This window comes from Schistocerca cancellata, chromosome 11 (assembly GCF_023864275.1).
Source record: "Schistocerca cancellata isolate TAMUIC-IGC-003103 chromosome 11, iqSchCanc2.1, whole genome shotgun sequence".
Lineage (NCBI taxonomy): Eukaryota > Metazoa > Arthropoda > Insecta > Orthoptera > Acrididae > Schistocerca > Schistocerca cancellata.
Genome location: NC_064636.1, coordinates 144,904,243 through 144,925,942, shown reverse-complemented (window position 1 = coordinate 144,925,942; position 21,700 = coordinate 144,904,243). Strand labels below are relative to the sequence as shown.

General features: G+C 38.0%; 1 long non-coding RNA gene across 1 annotated transcript; it reads right to left on the bottom strand.

Moving 5' to 3' along the window:
• Nucleotides 1-12,829: 12,829 nt before the first annotated feature.
• On the bottom strand, nt 12,830-21,700 carry LOC126108933 (uncharacterized). The gene is made up of 3 exons (XR_007523655.1): nt 21,590-21,700; nt 19,633-19,741; nt 12,830-12,985 (listed from the first exon to the last, which is right to left on the bottom strand). It is a non-coding gene; the product is annotated as an uncharacterized LOC126108933 (long non-coding RNA).

The following is a 21,700-nucleotide window of genomic DNA, read 5'->3' as shown; positions in this document are numbered from 1 at the left end:
TAAACTGCAAACAAAAAGAACTGAACCCTTCAGAAACCAGATGTTTCAGCAGTAAGTGCCATTACCAGCCCAATTTTGGCGAGCGAGAGAGAGAGAGAGAGAGAGAGAGAGGGGGGGGGGGGGGCGGGGGAGGCTCTGCTGGACAGGAATCTGCAGCACCCTTCATCTGGTAATAACAATCGGCACAACAACAATCTCATCAGTGTTGTCACTCCGGTTCACTGCTACCAAATAAATTCAGACAAACACAGTCGGCAGGAAAGGTTACGGCGACTGTGTTTTGGGATCGGAACAAGGTACTCCTCATCAATTTTGTGCAACCTAGGATGACAAACTCAGACAGATATTGTGAAACACTGACCAACCTCCAGCGAACAATCCAGAATTGGGAGAGAGGACGATCGATGAAGGGAGTAGTGCTTCTTCACGACAACGCTCGACCCCACGTTGCTCGTCAAACGCATGAGCTTTTGAAGAAATCCCCACACAGTCCGGACTTAGCCTCCGGTGACTATCACCTCCTCCCCAAGTTAAAGGAACACTTAGGTGGCAAACACTTCACGAGTGACAATGAGGTCCGAGCAGAGGTCACAAACTTCCTGAACGGGTCGGCGGGAGACTTCTTCGACTTAGGAATAAACCCGGGAGACTTCTTCGACTTAGGAATACAAAAGCTGGAGCGCCATCTTTAAAAGTGTGTCAGAAAATAATGGAGACTATGTTGGAAAATAGACAAAAGTGTAAGCTTTCCAATGATATATAAATTAATAACAATAAACAATGTTTTCTATTTGTAAGAAATATGGGAACCTTACTTTTGGTACAACCCTCGTATGTACACTAGTTCACACCACTTGTCCCCCAAACTTTATCTGTTTTTGCTGTACAGTGTGTGTGTCTAAAAGATGTTAATTTGCCATATTTAGATGTATACAATCGACCACCTTTATTTCATTCTAGATGTATGTGCACAAACACACCTGCCCACGCATCAGGAATTTGGTCAGAGCAATATGTGCTACCACATTCACAGCATCACTGTTCACGAGGAAACAGCACGGCCCTGTACAAGACATTCAAAAGAGAACCCCGTGCGCAGGAGCTGACACAGACAGCGACACAGCAACCTCCATCTGGTGCTGACGTAGGCCGCAGAATGCCAGCAGTGCAAGATCTGGTAAGAAGTGCTACCGAGGAAATGCAGGGTTCTCTCCTCGGAACAGTCAAGAAAACAATGCATGTGATTTCGTAGTGCACAAACCACCAGTGACTGACATAATTTTCTTCTTCTTATCATCCGTACTTTTTAACACAAACTACTTTTGAAGTGCCAAAATGTACTAGAACAAATAAAATGTCTGTAAAATGCCACACAGCACACCGTGCTTGCGGTGAGACTGTCGCAATTCCCGAAATCTATCACCCGCGTCTTCTGGCCTGTTGAGGAGCACCACAGTCCCGGGTCCGTGGATAAACCACGAGAATCTGCCGCGTTATGCCACACGCGAACAGACCCGGTCTGTGTGCAGATCGGTGAGACTCGATATGAAGGGCAGGGCCTGCAGACTGGTGGGAAGCAAATGACTTCAGATCAGCAGGCCCGCCCCATTACAGATACCCACAGAAACGGCCTCCGATTTTGGGTCACCGTGGAAATCCATCGTCTGGTCAGCAGTTCACGAGCCACAGAGAGCGTGTTGACAAAATGACACCACGGTGATTAATTTGGGCAACAGATTACTTGTTCAAATATTCTGAGAATCAATAATAATAAGGATAAGTAGCATCTCACTGTAAAGGCGATTGCTGAGCCGCAGACAGGAACGTTGAAAAGGCATTCACACTATCACAACTAAATTTTCGGCCATAGCTTTTGATAGAAAATGAGAGCACACACACATTCACACGATTACGCAGACACAATCCGTGCACACGCGACTGCTGCATCTACAGTCTCTGAGAATCAGATCCAAACGTACCACTCCCCTCGGCTCCCTGCCTCCCTTCGGCGGTTGCTAAGCTAGTGGCAAGAAATGGTGGCAGCACTGACTGCAAGCTGAGGGGAGGGGTAGAGTGGGAAGGGGAGAAGCAGTAAGAATGAGGTGTAAAGAAGCGGCGCACGTACTCAGCTGCTTCCAGCCGGTGACGATGCATGACGTCTCGGTAAACAAACCGATTCATCTACTGAGACAAAAACAAAATATTCCTTTCTTTTTTTTCCCCTGATATTTCCCAGACACGTTTGAAACTCTCTGATTTCCGGAACTTGTGGCAATCCTGCCTTTTCCAAGCTAAAACAAGGAAGACTCGAATGAGGGTGAATGTGTTCTTGTATGTGACTTTTCTGATAATTACACTTTTGTGATCCAAGACGAGGTCCAGTGTTATCAATAGTCAAGTGATTGTGCAACGGTGTACTCCTTCATAGTGTGTTAAATAGGAGAGAATAAAACAGAGCACACGAGTTATGACATAATTTCTAACTGTCTAGAGCATAATACCACAGCAATCTACTGTTTTCAAAAAAAGCTAATTTCGCTTTTTAAAAATGAAATTTTACACTGATGTACAGAAGGTATACTGCTTTTCGCAAGGCAGTGCAGCCCATTACAAGAATAAAATGAATTTTGTAAACTTACGCTTCCACAAAGAACATTTTGGCATCAAAACAGCATTTTTTGCCTCTGCTCACGGAAAAGGACCTTATGATGGTGTTGGTGGCACTGTTAAGAGATCAGCAACAAAAGCAAGTCTGCAGAAGCTGTATGGCAGCCAAATTCTTTCTCCGCAACAATGTTTTGATTGGGCACTTAATAATATTACACCTGTACATTTTCTATTTTCGACACAACAAGAGTACACTGAAACTGAGAGATATCTGGAAAAGCACTTTAGTCAATCTGTTTCCATAAAAGGAAAACAGAAATTACCTGCTTTTATAGCAGCTGCATCAAGTACATAAAAAACGTTGGTAAAGACTATTTCAGACACATCAGCACCTACTGTTAAAAAGCTACAAAATTTCCAGAAAGACTGTCTTTGAAAGACATTCATGGGTATGTTACTGTTATCTATTACAAGAAATGGTGGTAAGCTTATATTTTAACAAAAGCCAAAGATCTCAAAGATAAAGTTAGTTTCCTTCGCCCAGCTGGTCCATCACTGTCTTATACATATCCTGTAGAACTAGATATTCTGTGGTTATCTATAAATGATATTCTTTGTAAAGTAAATCCAGTTACACCAACAAGAATATATCAGATTCCTTGGGATGAAACTGTAGAAACAAAAGAAGCATTGAATACGAAGATCAATCTTAAAACACAGACTGTTTAAATCAGGTTTTGCTAGTGACTTTTGGGATGTATATGCAACAGTAAATTTGAATGCGGACATAGTCATATTAAGAATGAAATTATTGTATATTGTTAAATCTTCAAATTTAACACATATATTTCGGACAACACAACAACACATATAAGTCACTGAGTAGGTGGACCTGTGTACAAGTCGGCATTCGAATGAACACTGAGTCTCAGTCTAGCGGCCGCCGCTCGGCTGGCCGCTTAGGTGGCGCAGCTGCTGCCTGGCTGGCAGACAGCGCCGCACGTAGAGGACGTGCGTAATTGCGCGGCGGCACTTTGAATAATCGCCGAGTCACAACATATATTTCTGCTTAAATCTGAAAATTTTACAAACATGTAATTTTTTTTAGTGAAAGGTGAATTTTTGAAATTTTATACAGATGGGAACCCATGACAGTCCCACTTTCATACTTAGGTAATTAGTTAACAATAATGTGAAGCATTATATACAATGTTTTTAAAATTTTTTGAAGATGCACTTTTGAGAAATTAAAATTTTCATTTAAATTTAAAAAAAAATCATCTCAAAACCATATTGTGTTGTATATCACAGGAAAGCTCATGGGAAATGCTGCAAAATGACATCTCTCCACCATATTAACTTAATTAGGACGGGTGCTACAGCAATTTGAAATTGTGGCAGTGAAGAGTTTTTTTTGTAATCTTTTACAACTTTACATTGTCATATTTTCAAAACGGGTCAACATATTCTAATACAATTGGGTACATTTCTTAATGTATATGATTGTCACCTTTTATCAAGATCTGAGATGGTGAGTGAAAGCACTGTGTTGATTTGACATTGATTTACCCAGCCTGCAATGATGGTTAGGATGTTATAAAACAGTCAAAGAAAATTTTGTCTTTACATCACAGCAAGATATTTGCTGTGAACATTCAAAAGAGATGCAACTTGATCCCAAGGTCCTGTGTGAATCAGACTACCTCAAAAACTAACTTTAAATTATAAAAGCCTTGTAAGCATTTTAGCAATACTTATGTTGTAGATATAAAAAATTTTTGTAGATTCTGGTTTGCCAACCACAGGATGCATCTTACCAAATCAGGAAAAAAGCATTAGATACTATTGTTGTTGTTGAGACTCGTTTGATGCAGCTCTCCATGCGACTCTATCCTGTGCAGGCTTCTTCATCTCCCAGTACCTACTGCAACCTACAACCTTCTGAATCTGCTTAGTGTATTCATCCCTTGGTCTCCCTCTTCTACGATTTTTACCCTCCAATACTAAATTGGTGATCCCTTGATGCCTCGGGACATGTCCTACCAACCGATCCCTTCTTCTAGTCAAGTTGTACCACAAACTTCTCTTCTCCCCAATTCTATTCAATACCTCCTCAATAGTTACGTGATCTACCCATCTAATCTTCAGCATTCTTCTGTAGCACCACATTTTGAAAGCTTCTATTCTCTTCTTGTCCAAACTATTTATCGTTCACGTTTCACTTCCATACATGGCTACACTCCATACAAATACTTTCAGAAATGACTTCCTGACACTTAAATCTACACTCTATGTCAACAAATTTCTCTTCTTCAGAAACGCTTTCCTTGCCATTGCCAGTCTACATTTGATATCCTCTCTACTTTGACCATCATCAGTTATTTTGCTCCCCAAACAGCAAAACTCGTTTACTACTTTAAGTGTCTCATTTCCTAATCTAATTCCCTCAGCATCACTCAACTTAATTCGACTAGATTCCATTATCCTAATTTTGCTTTTGTTGATGTTCATCTTATATCCTCCTTTCAAGACACTGTCCATTCCGTTCAACTGCTCTTCCAAGTCCTTTGCTGTCTCTGACAGAATTACAATGTCATTGGCGAACCTCAACATTTTTATTTCTTCTCCATGGATTTTAATACCTACTCTGAATTTTTCTTTTGTTTGCTCAATACACAGATTGAATAACATTGGGGAGATGCTACAACCCTATCTCACTCCCTTCCCAACCACTGCTGCCCTTTCATGTCCCTCGACTCTTGTAACTGCCATCTGGTTTCTGTACAAATTGTAAATAGTCTTTCGCTCCCTGTATTTTACCCCTGCCATCTTCAGAATTTGAAAGAGAGTATTCCAGTCAACATTGTCAAAAGCTTTCTCTAAGTCTACAAATGCTAAAAAACATAGGTTTCCCTTTCCTTAATCTGTCTTCTAAGATAAGTCGTAGGGTCAGTATTGCCTCACGTGTTCCAATATTTCTACGGAATCCAAACTGATCTTCCCCAAGGTCAGCTTCTATCAGTTTTTCCATTCGTCTGTAAAGAATTCGTGTTAGTATTTTGCAGCCGTGACTTATTAAACCGATAGTTCGGTAATTTTCACATCTGTCAACACGTGCTTTCTTTGGCAATGGAATTATTATATTCTTCTAGAAGTTTGAGGGTATTTCGCCTGTCTCATACATCTTGCTCACCAGATGGTAGTTTTGTCAGGACTAGCTCTCCCAAGGCTGTCAGTAGTTCTAATGGAATGTTGTTTACTCCCGGGGCCTTGTTTTGACTCAGATCTTTCAGTGCTCTCTTCATGCAGTATCATATGTCCCATTTCATATTCATCTACATCCTCTTCCATTTCCATAATATTGTCCTCAAGTACATCGCCCTTTTATACACCCTCTATATACTCCTTCCACCTTTCTGCTTTCCCTTCTTTGCTTAGAACTGGGTTTCCATCTGAGCTCTTGATATTCATACAAGTGGTTCTCTTTCTCCAAAGGTCTCTTTAATTTTCCTGTAGGCAGTATCTATCTTACTCTTAGTGAGATAAGCCTCTACATCCTTACATTTGTCCTCTAGCCATCCCTGCTTAGCCATTTTGCACTTCCTGTCGACCTCATTTTTGAGATGTTTGCATTCCTTTTTGCCTGCTTCATTTACTGCATTTTTATATTTTCTCCTTTCATCAATTAAATTCAGTATTTATTCTGATACCCAATGATTTCTACTAGTTCTCGTCTTTTTACCTACTTGATCCTCTGCTGCCTTCACTACTTCATCCCTCAAAGCTACCCATTCTTCTTCTAGTGCATTTCTTTCCCCCATTCCTGACAACTGGTCGCTTATGCTCTCCCTGAAACTCTGTACAACCTTTGGTTTAGTCAATTTATCCAGGTCCCATCTCCTTACAGTTCTACCATTTTGCAGTTTCTTCAGTTTTAATCTACAGTTCATAACCAATAGATTGTGGTCAGAGTCCACATCTGCCCCTGGAAATGTCTTACAATTTAAAACCTGGTTCCTAAATCTCTGTCTTACCATTATATAATCTATCTGAAACCTGTCAGTTTTTAAATGAAGCAATTTTGGAAGTAGACAACAAAATAACCCCACATTTGGAGCCTATTCCCCCTCAAATGTCTCCTGCAACTTCACCAGGCCAATTTTCGAGCTGAAAATATGTGTGAAACAGTTTACAATGAGCCTATTGTTTCAAAGCCCTCCAACACATTTTTAAGCAAAAGAATGCATTTTCAGCAAATAATAAAGCAACAATAGTTTTTGACCAAAACATAGGGGGACTCACAAGTAATGTAAACAAAATTTCTGTTTTCTTAGAGGATCCACAAGGGATACAAGATGCTGATACATCATGTTTTAGTGAACCCATATGAGAGATGCTGACATATTGCAGTTGAGTGGTTATTGTCTCACAACACACTACTTTCAAACTGTCTCAGAGAAAAATGGTGCAGTAATTTACGCAAAAAATAACATACCTTACAGAGCATTTGATTTAAGGAATCACTCTATAGAACAACATATTGAATAGATATTACTATAAACAACTTGCCAGTTGTAGTGTTAGCACTTTACAGAGCTCCAACAGGCAAGATTCATGTGTTCCTGAGGCAACTAGATTCTCTTCTATCCCAACTGTGTTCAAAGACCAAAAATTTAATAACTGCAGGTGATTTTATACTGGGTGTTCCACTCGAAAGAGGCCCCACAAACAAACATTTGCATAATTTACACTTAAAAGCTATGTATAAAAATCAGGAAATGGAATAAACACATCAAACATTGTTCATGGGGAAATGAAGTGAATCACAAAAGGTACAGAAGTGACCACCCTCAACTCGTAAACACAGTTGAACACTTCACTGTAGTTTCTTGAATGTACTGTCTGAATCCATGGTGTCACTGCCTGGATTTCACAGATGATGTTCACTTATAAATCTTGCAAGTTGTGTGGTTTGTTCCTGTAGACCTTGCCTTTTAGGCCACCGCAGAGGAAAAAGTCAGGTGCTGTCAAATCGGGTGACCTCGGGGACCACAGTCCTTCCTAAATCACCGTGCCTGGGAAAAATGATTTGACCTCGGCCACGGTCACTCGAACCACCATCCCTCCGGTACCGGCTGAGGATAAGTTCTTCGTTGTCCAACTAGTTCAAAAATCCCTGAAACATTGCAATGTAAACTGCACTCGTCACAGTAGTCTCAAAAAATATTGGTCCGATGATGTGACACTGTGATATTGCACAGAACGTGTCAATCTTTTGTGAATGCGGGGTTTTTCAACCAGTGCATGTGGATTTTCGTGACAGTACAAATGTGTATTCTGAGAGTTGACATAGCCAGAGAGGTGGAACCACACCTCATCACTGAACTATGTGTACTGTAATATTCCTTGCCTCTGAGCAATAAATTGCTGAAACAAATGGCAAAATGTATTGCGTTTGTTACTGCCTTCAGTTTCTGAACAACAGTAAACCGGTACAGATACATGCAGACTTTCAGCTCTGTGACCTGTGCTCTGTGACATTCCACATTCACGAGATATACAACGAACAGACTGTGAGCGAGAGGCCAACAATTGTTCCTTCACACCAATCACATTTTCTTCCGATAATAGCAGCTATCCCCTGCTGTGAAGATCCAAAACCATTTCACTGTTCTCCATCTTGTTCATTAACTTTTGTATGCAGCATTTAGAAAGTATGTGGTGGTCACCAAACCGTCCAACAAACATTTACTCACTTGTCTTAACAGAACCAGTAATCCAATGTCGTTCCACAAGAAACGCGCTCTCTGACACAATAGCAATACATTGTCACTGAACACATTGAGCTCCCATCACAGTGACGCACAGAAACACTGTTGTGTCAAACGATGTTGCAGAGTGCAGTGTTGCCACGTCAAACGTCACAAATCACACAGTGCAGTTTCAGCGGAACTAATACATATTTGTGGGGTGTCTTTCAAGTAGGGCACCCTGTATAAATTTTCCAAATAAGAGCAATAGTAAAGAAGATTAAGAACATTTAGTTGGATCTTTTAACCTGATGCCAGCCAGCTTGGTAAATTTTCCAACTTGGGTTGCTAATAACTTTCAAAGTCTGATATTTATAGATAAGACAACAGTATCAGTGTATGTCCAATTGTCAATGGCTTTTCTGGTCATTATAGTCAATTACTTAAACTCACTGACATGTGCAAAATTTCTGAGCATTCTTGGAACTCTTTTATGATGACAAATGATGAGATCCTTAAAAATTCAACTACAGTCTGCGTGAAATAGACTGTGTCCAGTTTACAGTGAAACAGATATAAATAAAAAGTTGATACTCTGTTTCAAAAATAAATAAATAAAATACAAAAATAAATAAATAAATTTAGGAACAGCTACCAGGGTGTATACATGGACAAGGAAACAAAAAATATTCCCGGATTTTTCGTACGCTGCATATTTTCATATTACGAAGGTATAAATTTGAATTCCACCTAACACCGCACATCACTTTCCAAAGCATTGAAATCGAGATTGCAATGAGCTTTTGTAAGCCAGTCATAGCTCGGGCCACGTGATTTCGCCAGCCGATGACAGCATACGACACGTGATGTACTCAGCCAATAGCAAGATCGCTCTTAAGTAGCGCAAAAACACAAGTAAAAAAAGGTAATGGTTTAAATTAATATACATAGCATCACATATAATATTGGTCTCAAAGATTAATAAGCTAGAAGAGAAGCTAAGCTTCCACATATAATTTTGACCTCGACTCAACTGCGCATGCGCAAGAGCCCGACTGCAACTGCTCAAACGAATCTAATTTAAACAGTTGTCACGTCACGCTCATCAGAGACAATTAGTTGTTATGAAGCATTGCATAGTCTGCCTAAAGCCTTTGACACACTTTGTTGTTGGCAGACGTTTGTATGAGCACTGTGTTTTGTTAATGTAATGTATATAGCGCATTTCCTTTGCAACTTAAGTTTTATTTTTGTCCCCCCCCCCCCCCCAGTTCATGTTTTGTTGCTGCAGTATTATTCTTCAGTAGTGGGATATAGTAATATCCTTTATTATAGTACTGGTTTCTACCAGTCAAAATTACAAAAATTTAACTGAAAACTAAAAAATGAAAAATTCCCAGAATTCTAAACAATTCCCGGGTTTTTCCCAGTTTTCTCCCGGATGAAAAAATTCCCGGATTTTTCCCAGATCGTATACACCCTGAACTATGTAACCACTGACCAGAAGACATGGCTCATTGCAAGAATAAAAATACCCTGCAGAACAAAGAGGATGCTACACAATCCTCTCAAGACTTGTAATGACCCAAAGAGACAGCAGCACTACAAATTTACTGCAGCATGCTAAAGAAGACAATAAATAAATCTAACAATGTGAGCATACAAAATGAAACTGATAAAGCAGAAAATAAAATACAAACAGTCTGGAATGTGATAAAGAGGGAAACTGCAAAAAAAAAAAAAAAAAAAAAAAAAAAAAAACAGACAGAGAGCAATTAAACAAGGTGACAATATTATAAAGAAACCTGAAATGGGTGCAGGAATATTCAAACATTTTTTGACAGCAGCAGAGAATGCAGGTTGTAAATTATCTGTGGGCAAAGCAATGGCTATTCTACAGAAAGCTATTAGCAACAGAAGCTCACAGGCATCCTTACCTTCTATTACATAAAATGAAACTGAAAGGATTAATTAAGTCATTAAAAATAAAAAGCTCAGTGGTGTGGACAATGCTTCTTGTAAAACATTGGAATATTGCTATAAATAAGTCCAGTCTCATGCAACATATTCAATACATTTCTCCCTCGAAGGAACTGTTCCTGATAGACTAAAACTGGGTGTAGTGATACCTCTCTTTTTAAAAAAAGTGATAAAAATATGGTCATGAACTATCGCAAAATCTCCCTTTTAACTATCTTTTCAAAAATTCTTGAAAAACTCGTGCACACATTGTCACGTTTCATGTTAGTTTTTGTGCTGGACAAGCAACATTCTCTTTTAACAATCAAGTCGTTAACAAAAAAATGTAGTAGGTATTTTCTGTGGTCTCTTGAAAGGTCTCATTTGTGTACACTACCAAATTCTTTTGAAAAAGGTACAATGTTATGGTTTAGGTGATACTCCTGGTTTGTGGTTTCAGTCACCGATGGCAGACTGTAATGCTGAACGGTTCATCCACAGAACCTGCCTCATCTGAGTGGGGGTTCTTAAAATTGTGATGTGCAACAAGGCTTTCTTTTAGGTTGTATGCTATTTTTATTTTTCCCCTTTCTGTTCCAATACAATGAATAAATTTGCCCTTTTTGCAGATGATACTACAATTCTCACTGATGAACTGTCCAAAAACAATCCTGAACAAACTACAAACAAAGTTTTCACTGAGATTTTAAATTGGTTTCTTCAACTGGTCTCTCACTCAATGCACACAAAACCTACTACAGAAGTTCCATACACCACTCAGAAATCTTGAAGAAATTAACATAGAAGTGTAGAGATCAACTGATACATTAAGTTGAGTGAGGTCAACTGATACAGAAAATTGAGGATACAAAATTCCTGGGTGCATATATAGACAGCAAATGTAACTGGTCAATGCACATTCTTCATCTTTTTAAAAGATTTAGTTCAACAGTATTTGCACTATGAGTTAGTGCTTCTGAGGCTGAAGTAGATACCATTAAGGCTTCCTACACTGGCTACTTTCATTCATTAATGTCGTGAGCTGTCAGAGTAATTTGTGACGTCCATCATAGACACTCTAGCAGGTGCTTGTTTCAAAAGGTGGGGAGCCTAACAACCTCACACCATATTTTTTCTTTGTTGATCTATGTAATAACTTATTTCTGAATAAAGACAACAGCGAATATCATGACTACAACACGAGACCCACAAACAATTAGCACACTGAACTGACAAGTCTAAATCTGGTTCAAAAAGGAGTTTATTAGTCCAGCATTAAGCTGTTTAGTGCAGCACAACCTCAAATCAAATGCCCTCATAAATAATTGCCAGCATTCAAACAAATTCTAAAAGAGTACCTAACAGAGAAATCTTTTTATGCAATAAATGAATTCTTGAGAGAAAATTAATAGCACCACTAATTTTACAACTGTTTTACAAATACTTTTAATTAATTTTATTTTGAACACTATCACAGACATTCAAAACTTTGTTTTTTGGTGTTCATTGATTGTAATACTTAGCTTAAATTTGATTCCTGTATACATTACTGATCCTTCGTTGGTGTAACACAACTTTCTGTTACACACAGTGTCCCAAAAAAAAGTATACTCTCTTTAAAACTGAAAATCTCTTTCATTAAAAAAGACAGAAATACAGTTTTTGTGGGTAATTATTCAGATGGCAATGACAAACATATCAACGCTTTCTTTTGTTTCAGGATTGTAAACAAATATGGTGTTATCGTTGGATCAATGGAAATGGCTGCTAAAACGTTACTGGAAAACAGCTAGAACGTGAGTGAGGGTTGAATCTGGAACACCAACAACAACAATGGTAACAGTTAAAAGAAGCCGAGATAAGTCTGACCTTGAAGGAACAGTGTAGGATAAGAGGATTGCTGAAGAAAGAGAAATTCTACAGACAGTGAAAGTACTGGTGCAGTGCTCCAGGTGTACACATAATTCTCGAAGAATCTGTGAGGCAATGCTCTCGTGAGACAGGAATCTGCAAAATCAGTATTAACAGAATTTTGCTGGCTCAGAAATTTAAGACTTACATTCCAAGAATTTTTCACGCTCTTAAAGAGGACGATATCGATTAGGCAAAGTGAATTTTGTGAGTGGTGTTTAACTGAAGAGATATTCAGTTTCAAAGAGTGCACACATTATTTTGGGACAGCATGTATATTCATTCTTAACTTGTTATCTTATTTATATTGTTGTATCTTTTATTGTATTTATGTAAGTTAGATCTAATCTATGTACAATTTGACACTTTCCATATCCTTACGATTCACTCGCAACCTGATTCTACAGGACGTGAAATAAACAAACAAATAAAATAAATAAATAATGTTGATGTTAAGTTGTTTCTTTCAGAAAACTAAAGTGATTTTACACTTTCTTCCAGTATATTTAATTGATTTCTGTATGCTGACAATTGAGGCTGTGTACTGACGATGATTTACAAACTGAACGGTCTACTCACGACTGAGGATCACTCGGCAGGAGTCTGGCAGTCATTGGCGTCCTCTGTGTAGTACCTAAGGTGTCTCACAGGAGAGCAAGGCTTCGTCACTGCAGTGGACGCTCGCGCTGGGAATGAGGTTCGTGTAGCACAGTGAGGAAGCAATCTCAGAGCCTCTAGATGTCATCTGGTGGCAGAAGCTGTAAGTAATGACACCACTTAGTACACAGAAAGTTGTGAGGTAGCACCACAGAATGGCTATGACACTAATAAATTTAGGTCAAGGAAGATGGAACTGGCCTTTCAGCTGACCAATGACGTGTGCAATATGAGGTCTATCTCCATTTGAACTAAGTTATGGCATAACTCAGTAGATTACTTCTATTTCCTGTTTTATGTTTCGATGTGACCTCTGCGCCCTTCCAGTCTTTAGGTATGGAGCTTTCGCCAAGTGAGTGATTGTATACGAGGACTAAGCATTTGTCCTGTGTTGTCTGAACGGAATCTAACTGACACACAATATGGACCAGAAACTACAGTAGAAAGAGCATAATGCCTATACACAGCCAAATGCTGGGATTTGAAGATAAAAAGAAAACATGCAGAAGAGGAGAAAATTTTAAGACAAATATTGTGTCCAATAAAACAGTAAGGTGAGTACTGGGACACGATGAACAGAGATCTGTAGGAGAGAACTGAACAACGAAATGTCACAATGAGAGAATGTATAATGAAAACAGGATACACAGGAAAACTTTTGAAATGTCAGCTAAAAAAAATCTCGCTAGTGTCAGTGGATCCATGAAATTCAATGTGATTTGGGAAAAAAAAAAAAAAGATTGAAGAACATGAAATTCTTTTCAAACATTCATTTCAAAAGAACATTTTACATTCCTATACCCAGAGAAAAATAAATAAATAAAATTGAGGCAAAGTGGCTAGAAGTTTGTAAACAATAGCACTCTGAATGACTTTAAAAGTTATTGAAAAACCAGAAGTTACATCAGAACTAGTTATTTACATGGTCCACAGTAGGCCCAAATGTAGTACTTGCAAAAAGAAACCCACGAAATGCGAAAATATTCAACATATCACCCTGCATCTGTACTCTGCAAGGCAATGTCAACATCCAATTCTAGTGATATGCTCGGCTGCTACAAACATTTATGCTACACTAGGTTAAGAATTCTTTATCATTGCAGTCATTGGTATAATATCTAAGGGGCGTTCAAAAAGAAATGAGCCGGATGCATAATTACATAAACCAATACCTGTATGTTAGAAGTATTGACCCTGACTGTCGAGACACTTGTCCCACTGCGACACTCCGCACGTACAGCTGGACGTCGTCGTCTGAGGTGAATAGTTTGCCCATCAGAGCCTTTTTAATGGGACCAAAAATGGCATAATCACAGGGAGAGAGGTCCGGATTGTATGGAGGGTGGCTGAGAACCTCTCATTTGAATTTCTGGAGGAGTACTTTGCAGTGTCTTGGAGAAGAATGTTCCCACGAGTGAGATTGCCTGGTCGTCTTGATTTGATCGCTTGGCAAAGGGTGGTCAAGTTTTGCGAGTAATGCTGGGCACTCACTGTTGTCCTGTGCTGCAGGAAGTAAATCAGAAGGGGGCCATCTTGGTGAAAGAAGCACGTCAGTATAACCTTTCCTGCATTCATTTGGATGACGATGTCTAGCTGTATGTGCAGAACTGGTTAACATCGCAGCCTTGGGAATTTTATGAGACAGCCATTCACTGCCTTGTGTCACAGTGGGACAAGTGTCTCAACAGCCAGGGCCAGAACTTCTAACATACAGTTACTGGTTTCTGTAATTATGCCTCTGTCTCGTTTCTTTTTGAACGCCCCTTATATTAAGTTTGCAAGAGTAAAGGTCTTTATACTTTCAAGAGAAGAGAACATCAAAAGATTGCACAGTGCATTTCAAATGGTAGCATTTATACAGACCTTCAAATGAACTGGATGCCCCCGTCAAGATTTACTGGGAAGAAAGCCTCGATGTTGACTGTTACGTGGGGACAGAGGCCTCGTCTTAATAAAGTCAGAAGTTAGCCAATTTTTGCTATGCTCACACCTGGTTCATGTTTCTGTGTATTATTACTATTTATCTTATTGGTAGCTTCGTTTTTGACATGATAACCTGGATATTTTTCCTATGGGTTCTTCCCCAAATAGAGGTTTTACAATATACAGACAAAGTAAAACTCCACATCACATACAAATAAGAATGAATGTAGATAAAATTTTCATGAAAAACCTATTTTTAACAATTTTAGCCAGCTCTTTCAGAGTAGAAATCAAGTATTATTTTTTATTTTATTTGGCACCTAAAAATATTTTAATGCACAATAGAGAAGGTAAAAAAGGCCTAGATGTATTGCTTTCTAAATAATGTTTATTGTGTTTGCACCAATACAACCATATTTACTCTAGCAAAAAAATGATGATGATTTGAAATGTTTGGAGGACACTTTTGCTATTACTTCACTTTTCAGCATTGCAGAACATTTATGTACAATCTTTGTCGAGAGCATTCATCATGAATATTGCTTTGGTCATAAATAAGCTTTATCACTGCTGGTTCCTTAATTCTGATACTATATTCCAAATTCGTATATCATACATGATATCAAAAACCTCATCTTCATAATTTAGTACTGGGGTAATCGAAGATGACACGTCTAGTGTGGAACACATCACAATTAGGTGGTGACATTTCCTTCCATTCCAATTGCACCCAAAGTGAATCGACATTAACACTGCAAAAATGGTCCCTCTGAATTAGCCAAACACTTACTTCATGCACCACATCAAACTATTTAATTACATAGTGACAAAATGGCTTGCTATTATGTATTTCAAGTGCTGCTGTTATACACATTTAAAAAAGGAAAGGATAAAAAGCTGTTATGCAGCTTTTGGGAATAGTAAGTTCCTTCCTTAGGGAGCAAAGACTGGAAAAGAGGGGCAGCTCACTCAGAGCGAGGGAACCCAGCTGCTGTGGGGATGATGGGAGGGTAAGTTTTTTGGAGGTGGAAAACCCTGGTTTACCAACTGTGGTCTGAGATTTTTGATATGCTTAAAACATTACTGACAAAAACACTGATTAAGACCTCCATATTCCTAAGGAGACCACTACACTCTTAGTTAAAACAGTGTTCGCCTGACAGCACCTTCACCATACTCTTTACGTACAGCGAATCAATGTGACGTTGACAGCGTCAATGATCGAGGCTGATTACTAGCTACTTCTTGCATATTATACTAATGAAATCTGCACAGTCACTGAAACAAAAAAAAGGCAATTTATGTTACATGGATTATGGCGGTCAAAGTGCTGGGGCAAAGCCTAATTTTAACCAAAGAACTTAAAAACCCACACAGTACAGAATGGTAGAAACAGCACAGTGAGTGAAGTTATCTGCATATTCAGGGGAGCATAATTCCTACCTACCAATGCACACCGATTCAGTTTTACAATTACAGTACACCACAGTGGAAAGTGCAGCCGTTCACTATGAGTCTAATTAACAAGGGCTATGTAATGTAACAACGCTCCAGGTCACCAGATAGCTGTACCAGTGTCAGAAACTATTTTATGCATAATAACAATAATGTAACATTTTAAAAAAAATGTTAATTTATTATGGACACAAAAACCAAGTTTAAGTTGGACAAGATTCATAACATCTAAAGGAGACTTTTTTCCACAATGTATTGGCATCAACCCCCCCCCCCCCCCCTCCCTTTATTCACTGCTTGGCATTTGACATACACCTTAAGCTTGCCAGTGTTTCAGTTCATCTTTAATAGCATAGTTCAAAAGATGGCACCAAATGTAATTCACAAGTGAGTAAGCTCTAGTAATAAATCTAGGAATAATAAACAAAGTCTGTGTCCTGTAAAATTTCAGCTGGTATTGCTATCAATTATGCACAATGTGTTATATCATATAAAAGTAACTGAAAAATAGTGATAAATCTACAAATTGTTATAAGGAAACTGCAATGGCGACGAGTGTAAAAGCAGAATAAAATCTGCAAACAACATCAAAGAATCTGAAGAAATATGTGTCAAATGTACAAAGTTGATGTAGCTTGTGATAGGAAATTTATTTCTTGTTACAAAATTGTGAAGGTTACGGAAAGAAACAAGCATCACAATGGTTGTTTACAGTCAACTTTGTCATATGGTCAGAAAAGTACACTTGAAGAAGCAATGGACAGAAGTCGGTGGATATGTGGTTAAGAATGCCATTAAAGGTATTCTGTTTCAAATGTAAATATTTTACCACTATAGCTGTGTGAATGTATAAAAGTAAACACCAATGATAGCAGAGAAGAAATAATTTCAGTGTTGTTGGAAAAATTGCAAATGTTAAAATCTAAATATGACAACTTGTTGAAACTTCCTGGCAGATTAAAACTGTGGATGACAACTTGTTACATAAAAATCAATGAAGTAAATGTCAAATCCAAGATGAGGTGGAACATTTGACGCCAGCCTAAAAAGACAGGAAAAAAAATCTCGTTTCTCAGCAAAAGTTGCAAATGTTAAAATCTAAATATGACAACTTGTTACATAAAAATCAATGAAGTAAATGTCAAATCCAAGATGAGGTGGAACATTTGACGCCAGCCTAAAAAGACAGGAAAAAAAATCTCATTTCTCAGCAAGTGAATCATGTGATTACCAACAACTGTTTTAGTGCCTTGGCAGATAAAATCGAAGAAAAAGAAAAATCCAACTGAATGACAAAACAAGACAGTCATTCTGTATATACAGCAAAAGGACCACTTAAGAGTCAGCCTACGAAAAAAATGTTATTGCTATCCAACTGTCACGGTCGAATATGTGCATCATTGCTAAATGACTTTATAAAACCTAAGTACTGTGCAATGTCTGTCAGTAAGCCTGATGCATGTCTCAGTAGTGTGGTTGAAGTAGCACCTGAACTTGCTAGTGATTTTAAATGTGATGATGTAGTTATTATTCTTGTAGGAACGAATGACATCTGTAATAAAAGCAACTTTTTGCATGATTTTGAGGTGATATCAAAACTTCATTGTGCTGGTGTATACCATTCCTTACTGTTATACATGTACCAGAAGTCAACCAAACTGTGTATAAGCTTAACAGATATGTATTGAACATATCATAAAAGTTTGCTAATCTGTAGGTGATAGATATCAATCTACAGTATTCTTGCAAAGAAGTCACTACAGTAATCATGGGCTACATCTGAACAAAATAGGCAAGTTCAGACTGTGCAAAAACACTGCAACAACAGTAAACCTGGAAACAAGATAAAGTAATAAAAACACTTACAACTAACTCGGTTGGAAAACTCTCCCTTTGCGCTGCAGAAGCCACTCCCTATCAAGCTAAACAGGACAGAAATATGAATGAAAGTGGTTGCATCATACAGCCTTCTTCAAAATCTGTGATCAACAGTGATATAACTGCACTGCAAACACCACCTGCTGAAACAACAGTGCTACATGATGCTTCATCCAAATAGCTTCAAGGGCTTGAAAGTATTTCCGCTGTTTCATGCACAAGCAAATTACTGCACCACGAGTATCAAAGAGAACAAGACAAGTTTCAAAGAGAAGCAGTGATTTTTTATGGCTGGCACCTTCATGACTACAGCAACTCCATCATGTGGACAAAATTCCAGCTGTGACGTAGGCCATCGTATAGTCAAGCCAGCTCGGAAGTGAAACAGTGAAATATGGTGCATATGTAGAAAAGGACCAACGTCAGGGCAGTGACAATAACTTGAAGAATCTTACTATTTTTCACCAAAATATCAAAGGTCTGAAAAATAAATTAGATATTTTATGTGTAAATCCAGGTGATATGGATCTTGTAAACCATGCACGTTGTATGTCTTACTGAACACCACATGACAGTTGGTATAGGGGGCTGCAGCTTGATGGGTATGAGTCAGCTATTCGCTATTGCAGATCAAGTAAAGAGAAAGGCATTACAGAAGTATCCATTTCCGTCTGTCTGCTTTGACCCGTGACATCAACAATATGGCGGAAACAGCTAGTTCCAGCGAATTCAATACAGAGACAATGACGTCACTACATACACCCGTAAAAAAATGCGAGCACAAAAAAATGACAATTATGTCTTACTCCAAAAATAAAATGAAACTAACTGCAGGTTTAGGGAAGGAACAAGCTAAATATACAACTATAAGGAAACAACGAACCATCTTAAAATAAACAATATACAAAAATTTACATTCAAACACTCACCGCAGCAATTGATACCAAAACATTCAACATATACAACTCCAAAAACTGGAATCAAAATCCCAACACTCACACACCCCATATTCACTACATGAATTAAAATATGACAAAACATCACAATTACTTAGAATAAAACCAAAACAAAAATTACGTACCAACAAAAGCCTCCAGCAATACCCCGTGGGTGGGCCACCACACCCGGACCCCCCCCCCCCCCCCCACCAGCACATCGAAAACACAAAAAATCTCACTAAAACACCCCCTTCACTGCGATATCCATGCCTCACTAAAAAGCAATAAATAAAATTAAGACTTCTTTCCACACAACAAACTAATCACACCTAACAAAAATGCCACACACACAAAAAAAAGCACTTAGCAACTCACTGAAAACACTTCCACAACCCACGTTACTGCACTAACTACCTACACTCAAACACATATTAGCACAATGACAACCAAAACTGAAAGGAACCCAATACCGCATATTAAACTCAGGACATTCACATCCGTCACCAGAGCATACCATTAAATACGGCAACACAACATCTACAAATACAACCAACCCAAAAACTCCACGCCGTAGTGGCATCACATACCACAACACCATTACACCATAGGTCAAAGCTGACGAGTGGAATTGGATGTTTCTGTTGATCTAAGAGAATGGTGGTGCTGTAATTTAAACAGATAAAACATTTAGTTATAAGCCACTAGATTTAAACAAATATTATACACATCAACATTTTGAAGTCTGTGGTATTAAAATTACTGCAATGGACATATTGGTTACAGTGCTTACAATTTACACGGCACTGGCTGGGAAGTTTAGTATCTTTATGAATAAATTACCATCTCTTTTGGCTAAACTTTTTTCCAATACCAGAAATGTAATATTTATAGGGGACTTTAATGTTAACTTCTTAACTAATAAAATATATAAGACTCACCTCGAGCACTTAATGGATTCTTAGAACTTGGCTGCTATGGTTAACTTACTCACAAAAATTAAACAAAAATTGCAATATTTTTATTGACAAGAATAGAATAAACAGAGAAAGTATACGTCAAGTCATAAATGGTCTTTCTGATCACAATGGCAGACTGTTTAAGGTCAACAACATCAGCATGTGTAACAAAGTTTCTCACACCTAAGATGTATAAACACTGAAACTTTTTCAGCCTTTAATCACCATGTCACAGATTGATTGGGATTCAGTGTATAGGATAAGTAATCTAAGTGACAAATTTAATATTTTCTTGAATGAATTCATCTCTATATTTGAAATGACTTTTCTAAAAAGAATTGTGACGAAAAGCATTAATGTTTTTTCCAGGAAACCATGGATTACCAAAGGAATTACAATTTCTTGCAGGACTAAGAGAGAATTACTTGTACACATCTTACACTGGTTTATGTCGAACGGATTAACTCCAAATATTGAAAATTAAAAAAACTCAACATATCAAACAATGGAAAATCCAGGGTGGAGTGCAACAATTATGAGAAGGAAAGTTTGCTACTCACCATATAGCACCATATGCAATTTCAAGCATCTTGACAAGAAAATGAAGTAATTCGCTTGACCTGTGATAACGAAAATATATTACTTTGTGAATCTGTGAGGTTACTGGGCATTCTAATTGATGACAAATTAAATTGGTCCAGCCATATTCTACACTTTTTAAAAAACCTCGCGTGGCAATTTATGCCCTATTTGTAATTGCCCTTGTTGGTGATATGAATGCTATCAAAGCTGCTTATTTTGGCCATTTTCACAGTATCATATCATATGGTATAATTTTTGGGGTAATCAACCTTCGGAACAAAAAAATCTTTATTGCACAAAAGAGGGCAGTTAGAATCATGAGTGGCATTCATCCAAGTAATTCTTGCAGAGACCTGTTCCACAAGGTCCAAATATTAATGACCACTGCCCACTGCATCTTTTTTCTGATGGTTTTCGGCTTTAATAACCATTCTCTCTTTACATCTGATAGTGCATACCATGACTACAATACAAGGTCCAAAAAAGATTTACATAGGGTTTCAAAGCATCTAAATCTTGCATAAATATGTGTCTACTATTCTGCCACAATTTCAATTCTCTTCCATCAGATATTAAAGTCCACATTAATGGTCAACCTGCATATAAATCTAAATTAAGAAAATATCTTGTGGATAAGTCCTTTTACTCTCTTGATGAGTATATGAAGATTGATGAGTGACTGTTTTTGTAAACTAGTATTGTGATTTGTATTTATGTTTTGAGACTTTAAAAATCTAATGTGCTAGCCATTATTTGTCTTCCTGGTATATGATGGTCCATGTATAAATATAATTTTCTTTTTGTACCTTAAGATATTCTCAGTAATGTACATTACTTTATTTACACTGCTGATTGAATCTATATAATAATGTAAATCTGACTCATTCCCCATCCTTGTGAATCATCACATTATGGATACATGGAATTCGAAATAAACAAAACAGTACATAATCAACGAAGATACAAAACTGACCTCCTTTCTTGCTGCACAACTCAAAGTCCATCAACAAAGGCTACGCCACATAATTTCCGGGAACTAACCGTAGCTGAAATTTGCAAATTTCACCTTACGTACTCTGAAAAA